The sequence below is a fragment of the Corythoichthys intestinalis genome, chromosome 5, assembly GCF_030265065.1.
Source record: "Corythoichthys intestinalis isolate RoL2023-P3 chromosome 5, ASM3026506v1, whole genome shotgun sequence".
In the NCBI taxonomy this organism is placed as follows: Eukaryota; Metazoa; Chordata; class Actinopteri; order Syngnathiformes; family Syngnathidae; genus Corythoichthys; species Corythoichthys intestinalis.
In genome coordinates this window covers 21,445,580-21,471,202 of record NC_080399.1, presented here as the reverse complement: position 1 = coordinate 21,471,202, position 25,623 = coordinate 21,445,580, and the positions used below count along the sequence as shown (strand labels likewise).

General features: G+C 39.9%; 1 protein-coding gene across 12 annotated transcripts in view; it reads left to right on the top strand.

The window, feature by feature from the left end:
• LOC130916249 (neuronal cell adhesion molecule-like) overlaps nt 1-25,623 on the top strand; it is a 204,728-nt gene that overhangs the window by 48,447 nt on the left and 130,658 nt on the right. The window contains exon 1 of one of the 12 annotated variants that reach the window (XM_057836816.1): nt 14,740-14,883. The exons of the other annotated variants lie outside the window; for them this stretch is intronic. The gene's annotated coding sequence lies outside the window, so the exon portion shown is untranslated. Of the gene's footprint in view, nt 1-14,739; nt 14,884-25,623 lie in introns of those variants that run through there. 12 annotated transcript variants of the gene reach the window in all.

The following is a 25,623-nucleotide window of genomic DNA, read 5'->3' as shown; positions in this document are numbered from 1 at the left end:
TTGTCTGCGAGCGTGTTAACACTCCAGCCTTGTCAGTGAGCCTCACAGGCACCATGGAAACCGCCCCTTCCGCCATTGTGTGCCGCCGCGTCTTTGTACGTGCATATGTGTGAGGATGGGCGGGCTCGAGGGCCGTGTTTGGTTTTAAAAAAAAAAAAGAGAGAAGAGAAGAGGTCGACCTGGTCCCATTGGGCCTCTTGCTGTAATTCATGTAAATTCCCTTAAGATCCCGACCGCTTTGTTTTCCTCATTGTCTTCGAGCCGAATCCGATGTCTTCTGTGCGGATCTTCCTGCACTTGAAATTCCTTCGTCCTGGCTTCTATATATCAGAAAACCACTCCTCTGTGTTGTCCTTTAATGAGTTCTGTTGGAAGAGTAAACAGGCTCAAATTGACGGGAGGGCAATTACCGCTAGAGGCGTGTGCAAAACACTGCATTTGCTTAGACAGGCAAACACAGCCATTGTGTTCTTTCCATAGTGAAAAACTATCGCGATTATCTTCCAATTTCTCTAATAACTCTGTTCGTTCAGAGTTGCCACAAGCAGCATATCATGCACGGTCTTATGTAACAAGATGACCAACATTGCACATTTCTTGGATGACTGGATGCAATCCAGTGTCTAAATCTTAGTCACCTAAAAATGTTTGGAGAGAAATGCTGTAGAGAAAAATTGCAAATACAAGCAGTATATACTGGTCTGGCATGGAGTGCTAAGACCAGGCCTTGGTGTGAACTTTTCCTTGTTAGAAAACGGCCATTGAAATATTATTCTTTCATTGAAGTCTGAACAAAGAGCAGGGATAGCGCTTGTCCCCATCTCAGTGTGAGTTTGACGGCGCAATGGGCCGGCGGGGATCGCCCCAGTGTCTTGCGGTCAACAGAGTCAGTGTGCAGAAATAATGCCCATTAGACGTGCGTTCCACGCAGCTCCCTCAATGAAATATCGCCTTTTGATTCATTTCGCACAATAATCCATACGGGTCCAAGCGATCCATCATCTCTGGTCTTATGACCACGAATATTTATGATACTTTTCTCGAATCGATGGCCCGTTTTTTGCTGAGCTATAAAACCGCTGATGCTTTACATTTGGGCCAAGTTGCAGAATTACTGCTTTTGTGACCCCCACCCAAGAATTGTGACCTCAGTTCTCAAACTGTTTTGGTCAAAAGAGAGCCCTCTCAAAATCTGAATTCCAAATAAAATACAACGTCCTCCATTAAAACACATGGAAATAATTTAATGTGGAACATGTCAACCTAAATAATCATGAGCTATTTCGGTGATTCTCAAAGTGTGATATGAGCGCCGCCAGTGGTACCGATGCTTCTTCAAGTGGTATGTGAAAGAATTTGATAAATCAATAATCAGTAATTTATCAGAATTATTTAATCAATGTTCAGTTAGATTTGAAGTGCAGATTACACCAGAAAGCATGATTATTTCATGTTACACGCGATATTTTATGCTCCTGAATGAAATGGAACGCTTGGATGTTGTTTTCTGAAATTTTGCGGGTTCGCGGTGAGTCAGCAACCAGGCATACTTTTGCTCAATAGACGATGTTTATTGATTAGAAAATGCAGAATAAATGAGATTTATAGATTACAATCTCACAAGAGCAAGCAACAAGCATCAAAAACAAGCATAACAAGGGTAACAATGACGCTAGATTGAGTTTGTCAATCCCAGAATCTCTGCGCTACCGTTACAGCACAACCAGGTGTTCCTGAGTAATGAAAATCGCTTACCGTGACAAATGAGCGGGAGCCAACGCTCCGGTAAGGCGGCGAAGGAACAAAGCCAGGCGATCCATACATGACCCGCTGGCGGACTTCACTGGTCGCCTGGAAATGCCTGTTTTTTGTAGGAACGCGCCACACGGGGGCGGAGATGGCCAACCTCCGCCCCCAGGCGGCGCGGCCCCATCCAATGACAAACATTAAAGCTCGTGGTTCCCAGGTTGTGCCGTCCGGTAGCAGATGTTGTGTTCCCACGGTAAATATTATGAGTGCAAAACAAGTTATCTCGTGAGATTCCCTCCTAACTATGGGAGTCAAGCGCCTACTATGATGCAAAACAAGTTATCTCGTGAGATTCCCTCCTAACTATGAAACTCAAGGTAAAAAAACAATAGAAGTTGTTACAATCTATGTCACAGAAGCAATCATACATCACAAAGGCATAATGTGCTAATGTTAAGGCATCACATAATATTTTCCCCCATCAGATGTGTGTGGAAGCGATCGATATATTTATTCAACTTTTTTAATCCTGCGCCATGAAAATGAGTGACTTACGGCTAGAGTCTCGGGTTGAGGAAGAAGGCGGATGTGACGTCAGGGGATGAGATCATCTCCACTATCCAGCTATGGGTTTTTGTATGCAGAAGGACTGCGGATTCAGCTAATTTTGCGGATTAATTCGTTTATTTTTCGTGTCACGCCAGCCCAATGTGCTGCAGGCTTTTCTTGCTACACCAGGAAGAGTGGTGTGAGCCTTTTTGGGTTTCCAAAAGATCCTGTTAACCGTGAAGAATGGGCAAAACAAGCCCGACAATCGAGGGACCATTGGACGGACGAGGAAGTGAGTAAGCTACGTGTTTTTATATTATGTCAAATACTGAGATCATGGCACACGTTTTAATCAGGAGGTGGCTTGCATTTTGTGGGTGACAATGCTCCGTGTCAACCGGTGAAGGTGGGAGTGCCCGTCCTCATCAGCCGGCAACCAGGGCGTGTGACAAGACAAGACAACTAGCAGCTTGTCACACACCATGGTCGCCGGCCGATGAAGGCGGGAACGCCCGTGCTTGGGAGCCCCCAGCTCTCGTCTCCACTTCTCGATTGTGTCGAGACTTCCACCCCCCTCAGCCCTCTTCGTGTGCGTGCCTAGAGAGTGCTATCCTCGGATTGAAAACATTTTGTGTTGCCCATGCAGTCTGCACTAGTCATCAGCTTGTTTTTGTTGTTTCTGTCACCTTTTTCTCGTTCTGAATCTTTCTCCTCCTCCAAATACGACTAAAACGTATATTGCTGTATGTCACATACTTCCTCTGTATCGACAATATCGTTCGAAAAATCCACTCTTGAACCGGAATCGCTGAAAAACGCTTCCTCCTCCATTGGGCTCAAGGCTAAACTGCATGAAATTGCTCATTCTCTGACGTCATCACCAAGTTGGAGGCACCAGAGTGCATTAATGACAGGACGAGCTAAACGGCAGATTTAAAGACGCAACTCTCGCAATCTGTGCTTTACCAATTTGTTGTATAATGTTGAATAGTCTCAAAATATGATTTTCATTCCATTAATAATGCTATTTAAAAACATTTTTTTAATGTCATATGCACTTTTTAACTTCAAAGTACATTCTTTTAGAAATGTTTCTTTTCAGACATTGCTGGGGTACAACTTTTTTGTACATTGGTACCTCTACTTACGAAATTAATTGGTTCTGGAAGTAGTCTTGTAACCTGAAAATTCCATAAGTAGGGACGCGTTTCCATGTAAATGCTCTTGTCCGTTCTCAACACTACTGAAACGCCACATTAAATTTCATAAGCAGGGTAAAACCAGAATAAAACAACAGCCAAACACATTTGAATCATTCCATATTTCTAACCTAACCATTAATACCTGTAATGAAGTAGATAATAGAACACAATGCAAAGGAAAAAAAAAATTACCATGCGAGAGAGACGAAAGTGTTACTACTTTGTTGGCTTCCTTCACTTTCAAGATGGTGCCTATCTCACTCTTCATGACACAAATATGCGAGGAGACCTGTGCTCTAATGCGTGACTAATGTAGTAAACTGGATGGGCTTAAAAAACTCTTCGTGAGACAAAAACGCGAGAATACTTGTGCTCTTTTGGCGAAGACATCGAGCCTGCTACAATAACAACAACACCGTTGCGCCTGTACATGCCATCATACTGTGACAACCAAATTGAAACAACATTAACAATAGGCCAATAAGAGAGCAAAATCACGTTACTGAAGCATGATGGGAAAGATTATGACCAATAGGGCTACAGGATCTTATGGTGCGACATTCAAAAGCAGAAAGCAGGAAGTACATATGTATCTTTTACAGTACAGTGCTCTATTTTTGCCTGTCATATCCTGAGGCAACCCCTCGTTCCATATGTAGAGCCGTTCCTAAGTAGAGGTACCACTGTATAATACAAATACATCGATTTTTAGGATTAAGGTTAAATTCATTCATTCTTGATGCACGTTTTATTCTTTTAAAATTGTTATTATAGATGATGCTGTTACTTACAAAGTACAAATTTTGGGTGTTATTTGGTGTAAAAAGTTTTGAAAAACACTGACACATCTCATAGAAACGAACTGAACAATATGGTTGCAAAATGAGAGCAGATGGCCTACATTGTGTAACTAGCTTTGTCCTTATTATGAAAACTTGTGCTTCCAAACCACAAATATTTCCCTTTGGTTCCCTTGTTTCAACTCTTCGTAATAAAAGACAGTGATAGAGGGAAAAATATTGCACGGCACGCACACAGTGATGCCAGATTTATATGGTGTGTGACAATCCTATCACAGCTTTTAATTGTTCTGAAGCTAACCTCGGGAAGAATAATTGGTTTTCTATTGTTATAGTGGTATTCCGGTCCCCATGCTCACATGAAAGTGTGTATTTGATGCAAAAATGATCAGGCATAATTCATTGCAAATACTCCTAAATTACGTCTCATAGACCCCCGGGAACCCAGTTGGAGAACATTGGCCTACAGATCTCATTATGGTAAATGGGGGGAAATTGCTAAGTCCTAATAGAACATTATGATGAGCATATTGCAAACCTGTTGGAGGAATATGAAGCGTTCATTGTCGGAACGAGTGGGAAGAACAGGGGGTTGAAAAACATGCCTTTTTTAAATCTGTACTTAGCCTCCACATATTCATCCTTTGCTATTCATGAATTCAACTACAGCTGTACCTCGACATACGACTGAACAGACACACGATCTTTGACATCCGATGTAAAATTTGACTCGCCATTTGTTTCTACATCCAAGGACATGCTCAAAATACGACGATTTATGACAGCGCCGCAGTTTCTTTGTTTTCCCGCAAGACAGACCCACAGCGGATTTTCTTGTGAGAGAAATCAACATGGGCTCCAACAAGGTTAGTCCAGGTGGTGAAATAAGTTGACGCTTATCATTGAAATGAAGACGGAAATCTGCGCGTCCGTGAACTGGCTCGACAATACAGTCGTAGAATGTCTCCTATCTCAACGGTCCTCCTCCGACCTCCATTCGCTAGTGTTTATAAGTTAAGGTGACAATAATTATTGTGGTAACATTGGCAAGGAAGTCGCCAGCTTCGTCAGGTTTTTAATCATTTATTTAAGAACTTGTGCAGCACAACATGTCTTCTGTCCCCCGCAGTATACGCCAAAAAAAAACAGGACATGAAACTAAAATCTCTACCGCACGCACCTATGCCACTGTGATGTCAGCCACGTGGTGTGTTCAGGTACAGCACGCAAATCATCCGCCACATTAGAACCCGATTCATTGCATTATTACAGGAAGTATTATTATTATTATTATTATTATATTATTATTCCCATTTTTATTTATAATTTATTTGTTTTGCTATGTGTAATTGCTATTTGTAATAGTACCAGCAGTATTTATGAAGGATTTAGTATAGGTTTTCGGGCTTTAGAACGAATTATTGCAATTATAAAGTATTCTAATGCTGCTCGACATACGACCATTTCGTCTTACAAACAAGGTCCTGGAACGAATGAACTTCGTATGTAGAGGTACCATTGCAGTGGTTATTAACTGGGGTTCGATCAAACCCAGGGGTTCGGTGAGTAAGCCTCAGGGGTTTGGTAAAGCTTAAGAAACGCAAAGCCCTAGTTTGTACGCTGACTAAATCGAGGCAAAGTGGCATTTTAGACAAGGTTTTGGACTGGTTTGCCCTCAATTTACAGCCTTTATTCCATCTCTTTTAACTGCTAGCCCCCTAGCTAATGGGAGGAGAAATCAGTTTGCTCAGTGGAAAGTTGACTGGCACTTAGTATGAAGAAGTATAACAGACGTACAGATAGCGTGAACTGCGTACATACAGTGTATATATATTTTTTTTTAATTGCATCATTTTACGTCATGAAAATAGCATATGATGCAAGGATGTGACAATGAAATGAGAATGTCATGTCTGATGGGATTCACGCATGGCTAGGTGTAATTAGACACTTTCAAGTAGTAAAACTCGGTGTCAGGATTAGCAATCAGATAGCATAGAATAGGATGCTAACATACTCACGCTCACAAGGGATTCACATAAATGCTGGACATTACAACTCACATGGCTGATTTGTGTACACTCCACCCCTTCCAATCACGTATCTTTCTTGGTCATCAGGCACCCCACTTGGTGTCAACTGGAAATACAACTTGCTAACGATAGCGCCAACATATTCATAGTTAGTGTAGGCGTTTAATGTATTTCTTGTTGTTGTTTGTACTTCTTATGTCTTTCTCTCCTTCTTTTCTTGTGTCCCCCATTACTCCTTCCTGTTCACTGCTTTCTACTAATAAACAAGGCATGTTGAATGATAAACTGTTCTGACCAATCGGACCCTCAGATTTCCATTCTCCCTGTCATCCAGCTAAATAAATACAATACTATGAGAATGTAGACATGAAAACAAAAACAGGAACAGTGTGAAATAAAACAAGTTTCATTTCACGTATCAACATGAAAATCTACAGCAAAAGGCAAAATTATTTGAAGTAAATTTGAACTCTGGAAGAAAATTGATGAGGAATTCACTTAAAAGTTAGGTTGCTCGGTTTTCAATACGTTAAAAAAATGGCTTTATTATGAAATTCCGAAGGGTTTGGTGAATGCACCTGTGAAACTCGTGGGGTTCGGTACCTTTAGCATGGTTAAGAACTGGGGTTGTTCCGATCATGTTTTTTGCTCCCGATCCGATCCCGATCGTTTTAGTTTGAGTATCTGCCGATCCCGATATTTCCCGATCCGATTGCTTTTTTTTTTTTTTTTTGCTCCCGATTCAATTCGAATCATTCCCGATAATTTTTCCTGATCATATACATTTTGGCAATGCATTCAGAAAAAAATGAATAAATAATAATAATAATAAATCCTCAAGATGGCATTTACATTATTAACATTCTTTCTGTGAGAGGGATCCACGGATAGAAAGCCTTGTAATTCTTAAAGGATAAATGTGACTTTGTATATTGTGACTAAACATTGCCATCTAGTGTATTTGTTGAGCTTTCAGTAAATGATACTGTAGCCATTTAACTGTTCTGCCTAAATGCATGATGGGAAGTGCAACCATGACTGCGCGTAGTGGCACCAATTGATATATCTTCTCTGTGTTGGGTAATAACATAGGGTGTTAAGAAAAAGATCAACTACTCCCTTTCTTCTCCACATTGCTTCCCATGATTGTTGAGAGAGGGATTGTAAGGCTTTAGCCATTTAAAAAGAGGGTCCAAAGACTGCCAAAAGTCACTCTACTCATTTTACACTGCCTTTTAGCTCTATATATAGGTAAAACGGCGCCATTATAGATTGAACGTGACAATGCGTGAGTGGGTCGTGCAACGCATGATTAATTATAAAAAAAATTAATTACCGCCGTTAACGCAATAAATTTGATAGCCCTACTTTAAGCCAAAACTAAAGACTCTGAATGAGCATAAGACATTTTGTCTGTAACGTTAAATACAATTAGAAAACGATTTAATTAAAAAAAAAAAAAAAAAATATATATATATATATATATATATATATATATATATATATATATATATATATATATATATATATATACTGGACTGTCTCAGAAAATTAGAATACACAATATTCTAATTTTCTGAGACAGTCCTGTATATTGTTCTATGTAAAGGACGTCAGCCAAGGTCGGGCCCCCACATTTTTACCACGCCAAATCTGGTCCCCTTTGCAAAAAGTTTGGACACCCCTGCTTTAAATGGTGGATTAATGTACAGGACTGTCTCAGAAAATTAGAATATTGTGTATTCTAATTTTCTGAGACAGTCCAGTATATATATATATATATATATTAAAAAAAGGTATGTCCGATATTTTTTTTCCGATTCTGATACTTTGAAAATGACGCGATCGGACCCGATCGATCCTCGGGACATCTTTATTAAAAACCACTGTACCATTGTATTCATTTTTTTCCCTGTGGACTCTAAACTTATCCAGTTTTTGTGCACTTCCTTTATTGTCCTGATGTCCCAAATGCCACAGGAAAGGAAGTAGTGATTGGTGTCCATTTCAAGGAAGTATTGTAAAGGTTGTATGTCAACCTTCTGTAGTTCATTTTTTTGTCTTTTATGTTGATATGTTAAGATGAATTTAAAATTAGAGTTCTGCTATTATAGTTGGTAATAAATTTAATTTTAGAACTACTTATATAGGCCATTGTACATGTTTCACAATCAGCTAAAGGGCTTAGTCCTTGTAATAGAGTATAAATTGCTGTTATGTGTGAGGGAGATTGTGTTACATATCTGAGCTTTTGTAGTAAGGAGCTTTATTTTGGGTTGGGCCTTCAGTATAGTGACTCTTTCAAAGGGATGGCATCCACCATTGTTTGCCCTTTGCAACCATAGCTAAGGCAACTCAAAAGGCCTTTTTAAAGACATCTATTCTTTAAAGTGGGTTGCGGTAATAGCAGAGAGGAATGACCAATAAATGAGCCAACCCTTTTTCTGTGTGAGATTCGATTGCACACAGACATCTGTTAGGTGGAGGTGAGCAGCCCTCCCCACCACCACCACTCAGTGTCTCACTGAATGGGAAAGGAAGTCATTGGGCTGTGGCTGGAGGTGTTTTTATTCATTTAACAGCCTCTACCCATTTTTTTGAGCTCATTTTACATTTATGCTGACTGTCATAATCTGCCGATGGTCTAACCTAATGCAGTGAAACCTTTTTAAAAATACATATTCATCGATCCATCTTGTATAGTGCTTGACCTCATTCAGGTAGCAGATGTGTTTTTGTTTTGCTGAATACAATTTTTTTAAAGGGGATGTTGTAAGATGAGCTTCATATTAATCATATTAGCGTATTTTTCGGACTATAAATCAGGCGGAGCCTTCAATTTATACTCAGTAGCAATTTATAAAATGTTATTATAGAGAATTTTACATAATCTGAAATGCAGTGAACAGTACCCATGGTCAGTCACTGAAGGGCACTTTTGACGTGTGATTAAGAAGCACCAAGGAAAAGTGATAATAATAGATAATAATCACACCACTATAATAACGACTAGTAGAAAGTATTATCGATTTGGAGTTGTTTGATTTAATTTATTAAATTCTATGCGCGTTTTCATTTCCATTCATCATTAGTTAACAGGTATTTGTCTTTGATGTCCCTTGGGATCTATTTCATGAGGGCTATAAATCAATTTTGACTTGATTTTTTGAAGGCCTCAACTGTTCAGAGGTCATTTTTAACCTACACAAGTAGCTCAATGCAGACAGTCTTAAGTAGAGCTGGGAATCTTTGGGCACCTAACGATTCGATTACGATTACGATTCAGAGGCTCCGATTCGATTATAAAACGATTATTGATGCACCCCCCCTCCCTTTTTTTTTTTTTTTTTTTTTTTAAATGTTTTGTACATTAGTTCCAAAATTGTTCAAAAATACTTTCAGGCTAAACCAAACTACTATTTCAGTATCAAGTTAACATATAGCAGTAAACAAATATACAAAAATAACAGTAAATAAAAAACTCCAGTCCCCATTCTGTATCAGCAGCTTTAAACTACATTCAATTAATTTAATGTTGTGAATCAACCGTTAAAGTTGTTAAAATTGCTCCCGTTATTTCATAATTTCCCTTTTGTCTACTTTCGACATGTGAAAGTTTTAAAACTATTTTAAAGATAGATTCAAGTCAATATTTTACCGATTTAGGAGTATTTTAGATAAAAAGTTAATTAGGTTTGCTTGGAAGGTTCGCTACAACAGCCTTGCAGGGACGTGTACTGCTTTAAGATGGTGGCCATTTACTAACGCCAACATCTAGCTTTTTGTAGGTGTGCTGCTAACGCTACCGAATCAATAATGCATCTAGTCTTATATAAATGATATCTACCATAACATTATGCTACTTTGTAGCAGCTTTTCGGCAGTAGTCAGGTATGTTGTTGTGTTTTTTTTATCTCGTGGCATGAGTTGAGCTAGAGCCGTGAGTTGAGCATTGGCATTACCCGAGGGGCCGGGTAATGAGAAGCATGATGTTTAGCTACTCTCGCTCCGTTCCTCATTGACCGCGCGGCGCACTGAGTGTGTTGTACTTCCGCTTTACTTGGCATATTTCAATAATCGGAATTTGGATGTTTGTGAATCGTTCTCGAATCTTACACGGCCGAATCGTGAATAATCTAAGAATCGGAAATTTTGCACACCTCTAGTCTTAAGCCCCTTTCACACATATGTAAGCACCGTTAAAATCCCGGGATTTAAACGGATAGCCTTTACTGTATGTGTGAAAGCAATTTCCTGGGTCGAGTGACACGGAGATGACGTGGACATTTACTGAGTCGCGTCTTAGTATAATGTCCGGGACTTTCTCGGGAAGCGGTATGTGCGAAAGCAGGCGTTAAATTCCCGGGTCACAGCGTGACTACAAGTTAGACGACAACTTGGTCACGGTGAACTACCTGAAGCCAGGAGCGGATTTGGAGAATGCAAAGCTACTACAGCTGAGCTTAGCTAAAATAAGATAAGACAAGCTCAGTTAATATAAGCGAACTATTACTCAAAACTGAGTAAAAGGGTGTGTACATAGTCTGAAAGTTAAAAAGCACTGACGAAATGACCGTTGTTGAGCTGAAGTGTTGTAACATTTTAGCTTGCTAATGTTAGCATTAGCACTGTGGGACTGTGTAACATAGGGTGATCAAACTTCCTCTTTTGCCCGGACATGTCCACTTTTCGCATCCTTTCCAGGGCATCTAGCAGGGCTTTATAAATTCACGATTTCATTACTTTTCATTGGCCAAATTAGCGTGTTTTGAAATTGACTGACGCTTTGCACAGAAAATTACGGTACTGTGCTACCTGTGACGTGTTCCCAGAGAGCCTGCCCAGTTGTTAAGACTTTTATTATGATCAAAACGTATATAATGAAATGCTCATGTACCCAAAAGACTAAATAAGTCGAAAATACCTTTATGTTACTTTGGATACAAATTTGCGCATGCGTGCACAGTCATAGACTTGCTTTATCATGGCGTTAACTGTCAATTCTCATTCAAAACAAACCTTTGTCCGGACAGGACCTCACAGGCTATCGGTATGTACACTTGGTAAACTTATTTTTCGGCAACTGTTGACTTCTGTTGGAGCTTTGTACGAGTGTGATCTGTAAAATCCCGTTTGGTGTCGCATCGTTGAGCTGTCAATGATTGTAAACTTTTATAGCAATGGTTGGTTTTGCCTTGGCTACCGTTGCTCGCTAATAGGGTAGCTGTCAGTGAGCTAAGACACGCTATGCATAATGGGAAATGTAGTTTTGAACTGTTGCGTTTGGAAACATGCTGGTTGAATCGTTTGTCAGTTTATTCCGGTTATTGTTTGCGTGCGATCTAGAACATTGAATGAGAATAACAATTGAGTGGGAATAATAATTTGTCAACGACAATTATCAGGTTAGTAATTTATAAAAATGTTTAGTTGGCACATACAAAGTATCACAAAAGTGAGTACATCCCTCACATTTCTGCAGATATTTAAGTATATCTTTTCATGGGACAACACTGACAAAATGACACTTTGACAAAGTGTCAGCTTATATATTAGAGTTAATTTATTTTCCCTCAAAATAACTCAAAATATGGCAATTAATATCTAAACTCCTGGCAACAAAAGTGAGTACACCCCTTAGAAACAACGTACATCACTAAATGTCCAAATTGAGTACTGCTTATCATTTTCCCTCCAAAATGTCGTTACAGGAGTGCTGTCAGCATTGCTGCAGAGATTGAAGAGGTGGGGGGTCAGCCTGTTAGTGCTCAAACCATACGCTGCACTCTACATCAAATTGGTTTGCATGGCTGTCACCCCAGGAGGAAGCCTCTTCTGAAGACGGTAACACAAGAAAGCCTGCCCGTCTCATCAGACCATTGGACATGGTTCCAGTAATCCATATACTTTGTTGACATGTCTTCAGCAAAGCGTTTGCGGACTTTCTTGTGTACCGTCCTCAGAAGAGGCTTCCTCCTGGGGTGACAGCCATGCACACCAATTTGATGTAGAGTGCGGCGTATGGTTTGAGCACTAACAGGCTGACCCCCCACTTCTTCAATCTTTGCAGCAATGCTGACAGCATTCCTGTAACGAGTCACATGACATTTTGGAGGGAAAATGACAAGCAGTACTCAATTTGGACATTTAGGGATGTACGTAGTTTCTAAGGGGTGTACTCACTTTTGTTGCCAAAGGTTTAGATATTAATGGCTATATTTTGAGTTATTTTGAGAGGAAAATAAATTCACTCTATTATACAAGCTGCACACAGACTACTTTTCATTGTGTCAAAGTGTGTTTTTGTCAGTGTTGTCTCATGAAAAGATATACTTAAATATCTGCAGCAATGTGAGGGGTGTATCCACTTTTGTGATACACTCAAGCCTATTGTGTGTGTGTGTATTGACAGGACTACATTTCCATGGGTCTGCATTATATTATTATTTGTTATCATTATTTAATTCTAGTTGTTTTTTTTTGTTTTTGTTTTTTGTTTTTGCGTTTTTATATGCTTATTGAGTAACCTCTGAGAATTTGAATTTTGTCTTTAGTTATATACTATGTGGCTATATATATATATTTATTTTTTTAATAAAAGTGAATTTTTCCATCCAGACGGAGGAGGCACACTTTAAATGTATTTAAGTCATATAGGCATCTTTGAATGAACTCTGAGTAAAATTCAAATATTTCGAGGCCGGGCCGAGTGTCCTCTTTTTTGGAATTCAGAATATGGTCACCCTAGTGCAACACTACTTGCTGAAGATGGTTTCCATGCCAAGTTGGGCAACTATTCAATTCTGTATAAGTAATACCTGTGACTGTGTATAGCTACTTGGCGTACAAAAAAACCTTTTCTGCCCACCTACGACCCATGTTTTAAAAAAAATATATATATATATTTTTTTGCTGTCACGGTGCATTTTTGCTCTAGATCGACTTAAACTCCAGATCGATGTATACTTGTAGTTCGAAAAATATAGTGTATTAACCAAGGGCGTAGGTTTGCATAGGGACAGTAGGAACATAACACTACCAACTTTTCAGGATGCTCAAATTGTCCCCACCAACTTTCAAGCAACCTTATTTGTATTTTATAATGAGTTCATTTAAATAGGTATTTAGATTGCCTTCCCATATGTGGTAAGGATACAATTGACCCTACCATTATTAAGTGAATTATTTTAATTATGTTCAGACTTATATTTACCCCTTTTTCACTTGCTGAATGTGCTAGACCATTTTTTCCCCCTCAAACTCACGTTTGATTGGCTGATGACTTGGCCCCCCCACACACACACACACGCACACGCACTGACCTGACGAAAATACAACATGTCGCCAACATGCCGCATCATTCACCCCCTTCAAAGAGGAGGGATATTAGAAGTTTTTTTCAGCCAGCAGCAGCCACTTTAATGTAAAAAGATGTCAGTGTTATGGAGGTGGGGAACACACCAATAATATTGCTACTGAAATTTTGCTACAACCTGCATCAGAGTTTGCGTAACATTAAACTGTGTGAATTTGCTAACCTGCAAAACTTGAGTAGGAAGCTGCTTAGAGAGAAGTGTCCTCCACTTTTGTATGTATTTTCTGCTGTTAACGTAAATGAAACTGTGAGAAATGTAGTAAACCGAGGTTTACACCCTTCCACCCAATTTTCATTTTGGATTTGTTTTTGTGGTCTTAAAGCAACACTTGGTAACTTTTCAGTTTTGGTCGATTTTAGCGACGCTGGTGGACAAAAGCGGTAGTTTTTTAAAGACTGTGTTTCCCATGAGGACCAGCGCATGGGCGCATAGTGTCTTCGTATGAGGGGCGTAACAGAAAATAATTGAGAAACACTGGTATAACTCAATACAGATTTATTTTGCAATGATCAGTTAGCCTATCAATTAATTAGGTTCATATTCGTGAGAAATGTAGCCCTGCCTGACTCCCATTTACCCAATCTGTTTGGTCTTATTAATGTCCCGTCCCCAGCAAAAAGTGTACATGCTTGTTATGCTGTTATATCGTCCCTACCAATGTTGAACCCAAACCTACACCCTTGGTATTCATTTTGGTGAATGATCATGTTTTAGTGCCATTTGCGGCGATAGATGTCCAATCCATTTTGAGTGGGGCAGGTTACAGAAATAATTCTCGGATAGCTCCCAGTCAAAATGGATTAGATGTCTGTTGCTGTCAGTGAGCTAAATTTACCTAGAAAAAAAAAAATCCCACCCAGTAACTTGACGTGATACCAGGAAATGTTTAACCCCCAATTGTAGAGAGACAAAAGGTTGTTTTTAATCCCGCTGTGAGAGGGGAGGTAGGCTCAGGGGAGGGACGAGTGAGCGAGCAAGCGAGCGAGGGACGGGTGGGAGGCCGCTAGAAGGGTGATCGGGGGAGGGCGATGTTTGAGAGGGAATCCGCTCTCCTCCCTCTCCTGTCACTCAGTTGCCTCCGATGTGCCGAGGACTACACGAGCCGCCGGATTATGTCAGTTGACCTTTGATGCGCCGGCTGCTCTGGGGATTTATGATATTGACTGAGATAAAGGTGATGTATTTATTTTTATTAATCTCAAGGCAAAGTCATCACCTGCTGTGGAAATGAGGATGAGAAACCTGCTATCTCTGAGCCAGTCACTGAATAGGTTGTTTTTTACTCAATGGGTGCTGTCAGAGGGTTACGGAAGCGTATATGGTGAATTTACGGGACTTTTTCATTGGGAAGAATTTGGAAAATTTGTTGTATAATTTTCTTTTTTTTGTGCAGTGGTGAGCCTGGTTTATTGGGAATGTATAATTAAGTGCTCGAGATTTATCAAACAGAAAAATGATGATATATTGGAAAGACTATTATTGCGGTCTCTCGTTTCTTACTTGACCCATAGAAAAGAGTGGAAATTTAAGTAATCTCTTCTCGAGACAATCTCTTTCCAGTTTACAAGTTTAAAAGAAGTTGAGTATTGCAATGAACAACTTTCTTTTGCTTTAAGTGACTTGAGCTCTACTTTGTCTTCTGTTTTACACATTATGTCTTGAAAGGCTATCAAAGGTGACCACATTCTATGTTAAGGCCTCATTCAGGATTACGTATCACATAGTGTTTGTATAAATGCAAAATACGCACAATTGCACATATTTAACTTTTGTCTATGGAAGCCTGCCTTATAGAAAACAATATTCTTGCAATTTATTTTTGTTCTTGTCCACTAACCTGATTTTCAGTTTAGGCCAATTTTGACTTTTTGAATAAACTAAGCAGGATGGACACAGCAGCCAGTCACAAGAAGGAGTCATGACATATCACCTAAAACAGAACATCTGTCTGGGTCATTAAAAAAACTATTACAATTAGTGCTGACCTCTCCTAGAACATTTCCTTGGGGTGTACTTGCCCTTGCTTTTCAACAAAAGTGTGTAGGATGAGCAGATACATCCAATTAGCACGTGCAAATTAATTCAGTTTTCTGTAGATCAATAATGTTTATTTTAGGGCTGTCAAAATTAACTCATTAACGGGCGGTAATTAATTTTCAAAATTAATCACGTTAAAATATTTAACATATGCGCGGAACGACCCACTCAAGCATTGCCGCGAACAGACTACAATGGCGCCGTTTGAAGTATATTGAGAGCTAAGGGCAGAGACAAGCAAGTGGAGTGGACGCAGGTGTTACCGGCACCTGCCAAGGGGGCCGCTGTTATTTTCAATGTGACCGGCATTGTCAGATTGAGCAGTGAGGAAGAAAGTGGTGGAGCGAGAGAGGGAGCTAGAGAGTAGAGAAAGTGCGCAGTTAGCGCAGGCTCAAGTGCTGTGTCCCCCCCATGCTTTTGTTTTGCTTATAAAAGTACCCATATAAAGCCATCCAATGCCTCTCGGTGTTTATATGTACGTCGCCGTCTTCCTCAGGAGGAAATCGAAACAAGCCTACCGACCACAACGAGCCACCATGAATCACCGGTCCATAGTAGGGTTGTTCCGATCATGTTTTTTTGCTCCCGATCCGATCCTGATCGTTTTAGTTTGAGTATCTGCCGATCCCGATATTTCCCGATACGATTGCTTTTTTTTTTTGCTCCCGATTCAATTCCAATCATTCCTGATAATTTTTCCCGATCATATACATTTTGGCAATGCATTAAAAAAAAATGAATACAACTCGGACGAATATATACATTGAACATACAGTACATGAGTCCTGCATTTGTTTATTATGACAATAAATCCTCAAGATGGCATTTACATTATTAACATTCTTTCTGTGAGAGAGATCCACGGATAGAAAGACTTGTAATTCTTAAAGGATAAATGTGACTTTGTATATTGTGACTAAATATTGCCATCAAGTGTGTTTGTTGAGCTTTCAGTAAATGATACTGTAGCCATTTAACTTCTGCCCAAATGCATGATGGGAAGTGCAACCATGACTGTGCGCAGTGGTACCAATTGATATATCATATCTGCGTTGGGAAATAACATGGGGTGTTAAGAAAAAGATCAATTACTACCTTTCTTCCCCACATTGCTTCCCACAAAATTTCTAATTGTTGAGAAAGGGCTTGTAAGGCTTCAGCCAATTAAGAAAAGGCTTCAAAGGCTGCCAAAAGTCTCTCTACTCATTTTACGTTGCCTTTTAGCTCTATGTATATGTAAAACGGTGCCATTATAGATTGAACGCGACAATGCGTAAGTGGGTAGTGCAGCGCATGCATCAATTGCGTTAAATATTTTAATGTTATTACCGCCGTTAACGTGATAAATTTGATAGCCCTATTTTAAGCCAAAACCAAAGACTCTGGATGAGTGTAAGACATTTTGTCTGTAACGTTAAATACAATTAGAAAACGATTTAATTAAAAAAATAATATATATATTAAAAAAGGCACGTCCGATATTTTTTTGCCGATTCCGATACTTTGAAAACTACATGATTGGACCCGATCGATCGGGACATCTTTAGTCCATAGCACCGCCAATTACCATGAAGGGCGAATTGGTAACGCAGGCATATATTGGAGCAGCGCTATTTAATGGAATAAGCGGTGGACTCTCTTCCACAACTGTTATAACTATTGTGGCAAGGGACATTGGGAAGAATAACTGGAGATGATCTTTTTCTTAACACCATGTATTATACCCAACGCAGAGAAGATATACCATTTGCAGCAACCACTCTGACTCATGGTTGCTCAAATTCCCATCATGTATTTGGGCAGTTCAGAACATTTAAGTCGCTACAGTATCATTTAGTGAAAGCACAACAAAAATAATATTCCTATCTCTCAAAAATAAAATAATGTTCACAAAAAGAAAAGCGCTGAATGCAAAGAGATCTGGCATTCCCAATCAAAATAGCTATGCAAAATAATACTCTATTCAAACATTAAGTTTAGCTCAACAAATACACTAGATGGCAATATTTAGTCACAATATACAAACTATCAAAATTACAATAACTTGTACTCACATTTATCTTTTAAGAATTACAAGTCTTTCTATCCGTGGATCCCTTTCACAGAAAGAATCTTTCTATTAGTTAATGCCGTCTTGTGGATTTATTGTTATAATAAACAAATACAGTACTTGTGTACAGTATGTTGAATGCCGTCTTATCTTTCCATTCCAACAATAATTTACAGAAAAATGTGGCATATTTTAGAGATGGTTTGAATTGCGATTAATTGCGATAAATTAATTTTTAAGCTGTGATTAACTTGATTAAAACATTTTAATCGTTTGACAGCCCTAGTTTATTTGCTTCTTCGAATAACATTCAGTATGCACTTGCGATGTTCTCTAAAATCTTCTGTGGTGAAAACCACAAGCGCTACCAAAAGTGCAAAACCCTCATTTTAAATACAGCGGCCCCTTCCGCTTCTACACCTGTTGCCACTAGTTCAAGCAATCTGTAGTTGTGAACTATTGTAATTGAATTATTTCGGATGTGTGTAAATCAGGCTCACTTTTCGATTCCATCCACTTCAGGGCACATCTCAATCCCTTGTTATGAAGTCACAACGGGAGACAATTGTGTTCCTGCCACAAAGCTTGTCTCCATCTCTGCTGGTAATTAGGCTTCGTCAGGAGAGAGCCGTTGCGTTCGCGCGATGTATTTTGCCTCTCATTAGGCAGCAGTCTAAAATTAAAACCCTCAGGTCAACTGCAGACCCCCGCCCCACCGCTACTACTCTCCTCTCTTTGACACTCGTTGAAACCCCACAGATGCTCATTAAAGGAAGTCTGCAGTGAGCTTGTTCGACCTGCGGGGATGTCTCAATTTCATCTTCATTTTGCGCCCTTTACAATTGCATGAGTCGTTGACGTCAAAGCTTTTTTGCTGGGATGGATGCTGGGATTGCATAATTCTAGCTCGGACGGCATGTGTTTTCTCTAGGGATAATATTACTCCTTTCTACATACATATGGCGGAAAACACTCAGGTGACTTGAAGTACCGCTCTGAGATCCCCAATTTAGCCGACTTTCAAAATTGTCCGATATGTACGTGTGATACATTATTGGAAAGCTTAAAATCTAATTTTTCTGGGGGAAGAATTTTTTTTTGAAGAGGAGGGCATTTAAAAAAAAAAAAAAATAAACATCAAAACCCTATCTGGAGGTGAGAGCACGCGAGAGCAGAATTACAGACGCCATGACTTTACCGAGATATTATCGCGTACTTACCTTGTTTCGATCCATAAACTCCATGTAGGATTTATCACCAAGTGTCAAGACACATCTGTGAATGGCCACAGCTGGATTTTGGGGGGATTTTATGGGTGAAACATGGTAGTATAACAAGGGTTGCGATGCGGAAATCGCAGACATCAAGGAGTGGTTGAGATTTTCTTTTTCATATATTTACCTTTTTAAACGTTTTTTTCCCAATTTTTCTTTGTTTGGATCGATTATTTATCATCTAACATATCGGAAAAAATGCAACAAAACAAAACAAAACAAAAAAATTAAGCGATAGTTATGAGGTAACTATCCGTGACTTTTTTACAGACACCATTTTTTTCGTAGTGACGTAATTTGTTTAGAATTTTAAAATATGGGAGTCAGTACCGTATTTTTCGGACTATAAGTCGCACCTGAGTATAAGTCGCACCGGCAATAAAATGCCTAACGAAGAGGAAAAAAAAATATACAAGTTGCACCGGAGTATGTCGCATTTTTGGGGGAAATTTACTTGATAAAATCCATCACATAGAACAGATATGTCATCTTGAAAGGCAATTTAAAATAAAAATACAATGGAGAACAACATGCTGAATAACTGTACAGTATGATAATGTTACATGATGCATTAACAACGAAATGTGGCGGGTACGTTACCGTAACATAGCTATTAAAAGTTATTCAGATAACCATAGCATAAAGAACATGCTAACAAGTTTACCAAACCATCAGTGTCACTCCAAAACACCAAAATAACATGTGAAATGATATAATAATGTGTTAAAATTTTAAACATATGTCGCTCCAGAATATAAGTCGCACCCCCAGCCAAACTATGAAAAAAAACCTGCGACTTATAGTCCGGAAAATACGGAAATTTTTTAGTCTTTTATTTATTTAATTTGTTTTTTAAAACGAAATATTAGAAATCAATTAATGATTCTAAGCTAAAAATGACAGACATTTTGAATAATAAATATAATTAATTACCTTCGTTTTATGACTGGGTTGAAGCAAAATCGGTTGCGCGACGCCTGTAAATGGGGGTTTTCAGGGTAAAACGGGCAAATTAAAAATAGTTCGGGGGCTTAATGCGCGATGAATCTGCTATGGCAGCATATAGATATATTGTTCTATCACACAACAGCTGTTTTGCCTTAGAATACAGCAGCTTATTTTAAAGAGGAGTGCAAGAGCAGAAACTGCTTTTTCAGTCTTGTCTGTGTTTTCCGCCATATACAAAGGAGTCAGGGGCACCGTGAGAATAGAATAAAAGTAAACTGTGCCGGTAAAAACGTAATTTTACGACTCGACTTGTGCTAGCTTAGCCACTCCGGAGCCCTGAAACTAACAAATAACTTGCAAACGAAACGGAATTTGTTGAAATCAACTCCACCAACTAGCTAAACCCCTGCTAACTCGAAGATTAAGCCTAATGTCAAAACTTCTGAATTTACGCTTTAAGCCGCTTGGAAAATGAATGAATTAATAAGTTAACGTAATTTTCGGACTATAAATCGCAGTTTCCTGCATAGTTTGGCGGGGGGTGTGATTTATAATCTGGAGTTTATGTGTGAAATTACTGTATTAACACATTATTATATCATTTCACATGTTATTTTGGTGTTTTGAAGTGACACTGATGGTTTGGTAAACTTGTTAGCATGTTCTTTATGCTATAGTTAACTGAATAACTCTTGATAGCTATGTTACGTTAACATACCGGCCATGTTCGCATTTTGTTGTTCATGCATCATGTAACATTATCATACTGTACACTTATTCAGAATGTTGTTCTCTATTGTTTTTTTTTTTATTTTAATTTTAAATTGCCATTCAAGATGACACATCTGTTCTATGTGTTGGATTTTATGAAGTAAAATTTCCCCCCAAAAATGCGACTTATACTCCAGTGGGACTTATATGTTTTTTTGTTCCTCTTCATTGCACATTTTTGGGCTGGTACGACTTATACTCAGGAGCGACTTATAGTTCGAAAAATCCGGTACTTTTATGACTGATTGAAGTTGGACATTTATGAAAAAGCTTTTTTTCCCCATTGAAAATGTAAAAGTTTTAATTCTCATAATATTACATATTTAATCTCACAATTTCATAACATATTTTTTGTAAAAGCTATACCACTTTATTCTTATAACATTATGAATGTAACAACAAAAATATATTATGTGTTTAAAAAAAAAAAAATTCAATGGATAATGCTTTTTTTTTTTTCAATAGATTATGATCTCATTTTCATATTCACATTTCATATTCAAGATTTTTATCTTAAAAAAAAAAAAAATCCAAAAATATACTTCATTTTTTATTAGTATACTGTTGAAAAAAAAAATACTGCTTTCGATTAGAACAATAATAGTTGTATCTACAAAATTTACTGCTTTCACCACCCTTATACAAATGTATTTTTGTAATAAAAATGTAATCTAGTAAAAAAATGTGAAAAACTTATATCTCTGAATATTTCCACTTGAATCCTCAAAATATTAGACTCAATAATATACAGTAATGTGAAATATGGACAATATGAAACTTTTAAACAAAAACTTTATTTACAAAGATATGACTACAATCTCGGTAACACCAAACTTAGTTTTAATAATGAAAAATAATTAAATCTATTTCTTTTCTTTAACTTTTTCCACGTTTGCCCCTTTGTATAAATGTAAATCAGTGGGGCAGTGATCATTACTTTCTAAATTGTTGCCCCCCCAAAAAATCATAATTCCAGTTAGGACATATTTCTGCCCTATTATTTTCTGTTCTATCATTTTGATAAATTTGGAGTTTTGTTTCATTTTCATATAGTTTGAATTGTAAACTATCAGTCCACATGCTTCACTCAGGTTGATTCATTTGTAGGCTTTTGTCAACTCATTTGGCTCAGCCTCTTTGGACCTTAATGAAACTTGACTATTAGCTGTCAGGATGCTTTAAGTGACAAATGTTGAAGCCTTGGCAGAGGTCTTCGCTCTCTGAGTGCTCTTGTTCAAGATGCTAAATAGCCTATAATTTATCACTCTTTATGTCAGACTGGCACAGACTGTCCATTAATCCAGTGTTTACCCAAATGTCGACACGCATTGGCTTTCCTACGAGGCTTTACCTTATTTTAAGTGGCAATTTTCTTCTTGTTTAGTTGCTTCTGTGGCTCAATGTAATGAACCTTTGTTGAGTGTGTATGGCAAGTGATATACTGCATATTTTCCCTCTCAAAAGTTGTAAACAGATGAACTACAGTTGGTTTGTTTACTCAGTCCCCTAAAAGACACTTAAACACTTCATAATATCGCCAAGGGGAACCACACTATCATTTTTAATTCGTATTTTTATTGTGAGGAAGATATAACTGGTAAAGATTCTTTATGGCTATTTTTACACAAGAGGACTTTGCTTGGCACAGTTAGTGTGTTTCCTAATGTCATGTCCTCCGTTAAAGACTCTTCCGTCTGCAGGTGGTTTTCAGAGCTCCCATCACGACCCGATCGGGTGGCGAGCGTGCACTGTCCAGTGGTGTCACATTATAAAAGGTTATTTTCATTCCTTCTCGAGATCACCATGGCAACTGAGAGTAAGTGTAAGGCCAGTTCGGCAGTCTCAAAAACGCTTTTTTGGTAGTATCAGATCAGTAACAGAATGTAGAGAAGCTATTTAGCCCCCCCACAAAAGTCAGCATCTGACATTGATTCATCCGCAGACTTAAGTCGATACGCATCTGCTGCAAGTAAATCACATTGCCAATCATTTTCCTCATCAATTGTAATCTGAGGTTTAGAGTGAGGAAAAGGCTGGGTAGGAAAAAGAACAGCAAAGACTGAGTAAATACTGTTGAAGTCAATACCAATGCGCTTTCATCTGTCTTACACACTGTACACATACAGTGCCTTGCAAAAGTATTCGGCCCCCTTGAACCTTGCAACCTTTCGCCACATTTCAGGCTTCAAACATTAAGATATAAAATTTTAATTTTTTGTCAAGAATCAACAACAAGTGGGACACAATCGTGAAATGGAACAAAATTTATTGGATAATTTAAACTTTTTTAACAAATAAAAAACTGAAAAGTGGTGCGTGCAATATTATTCGGCCCCCTTGCGTTAATACTTTGTAGCGCCACCTTTTACTCCACTTACAGCTGCAAGTCGCTTGGGGTATGTTTCTATCAGTTTTGCACATCGAGAGACTGACATTCTTGCCCATTCTTCCTTGCAAAACAGCTCGAGCTCAGTGAGGTTGGATAGAGAGTGTTTGTAAACAGCAGTCTTCAGCTCTTTCCACAGATTCTCGATTGGATTCAGGTCTGGACTTTGACTTGGCCATTCTAACACCTGGATATGTTTATTTTTGAACCATTCCATTGTAGATTTGGCTTTGTTTTGGATCATTGTCCTGTTGGAAGATAAATCTCCGTCCCAGTCTCAGGTCTTGTGCAGATACCAACAGGTTTTCTCCCAGAATGTTCCTGTATTTGACTGCATCCATCTTCCCGTCAATTTTAACCATCTTCCCTGTCCCTGCTGAATAAAAGTGTTATGAGCGGCAAGCCGTTAATGTGGATCCAAAACACAGACCAGGAGATCAGTAGAGTAAATGTTTGTATTTAATAAGTACAACAAAGGGAGCTCGCTAACAAACGCGAGTTTAACACGTACAACAAAGGGAGCACGCTAACAAACGCGAGTTTAACAAGAACAACTAAGAGAGCACGCTAACAAACGCGAGTTTAACAAGAACAACTAAGAGAGCACGCTAACAAACGCGAGTTTAACAAGTGCAACCAAGAGAGCACGCTAGAATGCATGAATATAACAGAGTACAAGAATCTAACTACAAAGCCCAAAAGAGTACTAACGTAAAGATGACCAAACCAAAATACAACCGTAGAACGTCGGGAAACTCGAAGGCTGATGATGAACACACAGGCGGTAAGCAAGGCAAGTAGCAAGCAATAATCCGACACTTGCAGATGGTGACAGGCTTCCTTAAATATTGAGCCTTCCTAATGCAGCACAGGTGTGTCACGTTACCCCGCCCAGCTGGCTCAATCAGGTGCTGAATACAGGAAAATGAACTGAGAATACAAACAATCATGACAGAACCCCCCCCTCAACGGACGCCCCCTGGCGGACCACCTGGTTTCGTGGGGTGAAGGGAGTGGAAATCCCGCAGCAGCGACGGATCGAGGATCCAGGAGCGGGGGACCCATTGGCGTTCCTCTGGGCCATAACCTTCCCAATCGACCAGGTACTGCACCCCTCTACCCCGCCTCCTAGAATCAAGAATTGTACGCACCGTATACACCGGCCCACCGTCGACAACACGAGGAGCAGGAGGAGGCACTGGCGGAGGGTTCAAGGGACAGGTGGAGACCGGTTTCAGCAGGGAGACATGGAAAACAGGGTGGATCTTCATGGAGCATGGAAGTTTCAGTCTGACAGAGACCGGATTCACCACAGCGTCCACAGCGAACGGACCGACGTATCTAGGGCTCAGCTTCCTAGAAGTTCCAGCAAGGTGTAAATCCCGCGCTGATAGCCAGACCATCTGGCCCGGATGATAGACCGGAGCAGGCCTTCGGCGGCGGTCAGCAATCCGACGGTTGCGGGCTGCTGTGCGGACCAGTGCTGCCCTTGCATCCCTCCAGACTTTATGGGCCCTCCGCAAGTGGACCTGGACAGACGGCACAACCACCTCGGCTTCCTGCGACGGGAACAACGGAGGCTGGAACCCGTATGCGGTCATGAATGGTGACCTCCCAGTTGCCGAGCAAACCAGGGTGTTGTGGGCATACTCCACCCAAGGTAGGTGTGATGACCAGGAGGCCGGATGCAGTTGGCACACACAGCGAAGGGCCGCCTCCAGTTCTTGATTGACGCGTTCCGTCTGCCCATTTGACTGCGGGTGGTAACCAGAAGACCGGCTGGATGTGGCCCCCAAGGCCTTGCAGAATGCCCCCCAAACACGTGAGATGAATTGTGGCCCTCTATCTGACACAAGGTCACTTGGAATGCCGTGAGTCCGAAATACATGAGTCACTAACAGGTCAGCAGTCTCTAGAGCTGAGGGCAATTTGGGGAGCGCGACAAAGTGCGCCATCTTGGAGAACCGATCCACCACAGTCAAGATGACAGAATGGCCCCTGGATCGTGGGAGACCAGTGATGAAGTCCAGCGCAACATGGGACCAGGGGCGAGACGGAACAGGCAGTGGGTGCAGCAATCCCGCAGGTGGACGATGAACTGCCTTGCCTCGAGCGCAGACGTTGCAAGCAGAGACATAGTCCGTGACGTCCTTGCGCATACCCGGCCACCAGAACCTCTGTGAAACTAGAAAAAACGTGCGGGACACGCCCGGGTGGCAGGCAAACTTTGAAGCGTGGCCCCACTTTAGCACTCCTGCGCGCTGTGCATTTGGGACAAACAACTTGCCAGCGGGGCAGCCTCCCGGCACCCTTACACCCCGCAAAGCCTCCTCCACAAGACGTTCGACCTCCCACCGCAGTGCACCAACAATCAGGTTGTCTGGTACCACCGGCTCCTCCGAAGGTCCCTCCTCCAATGGTTCATAGAGTCTCGACAGGGCGTCGGGC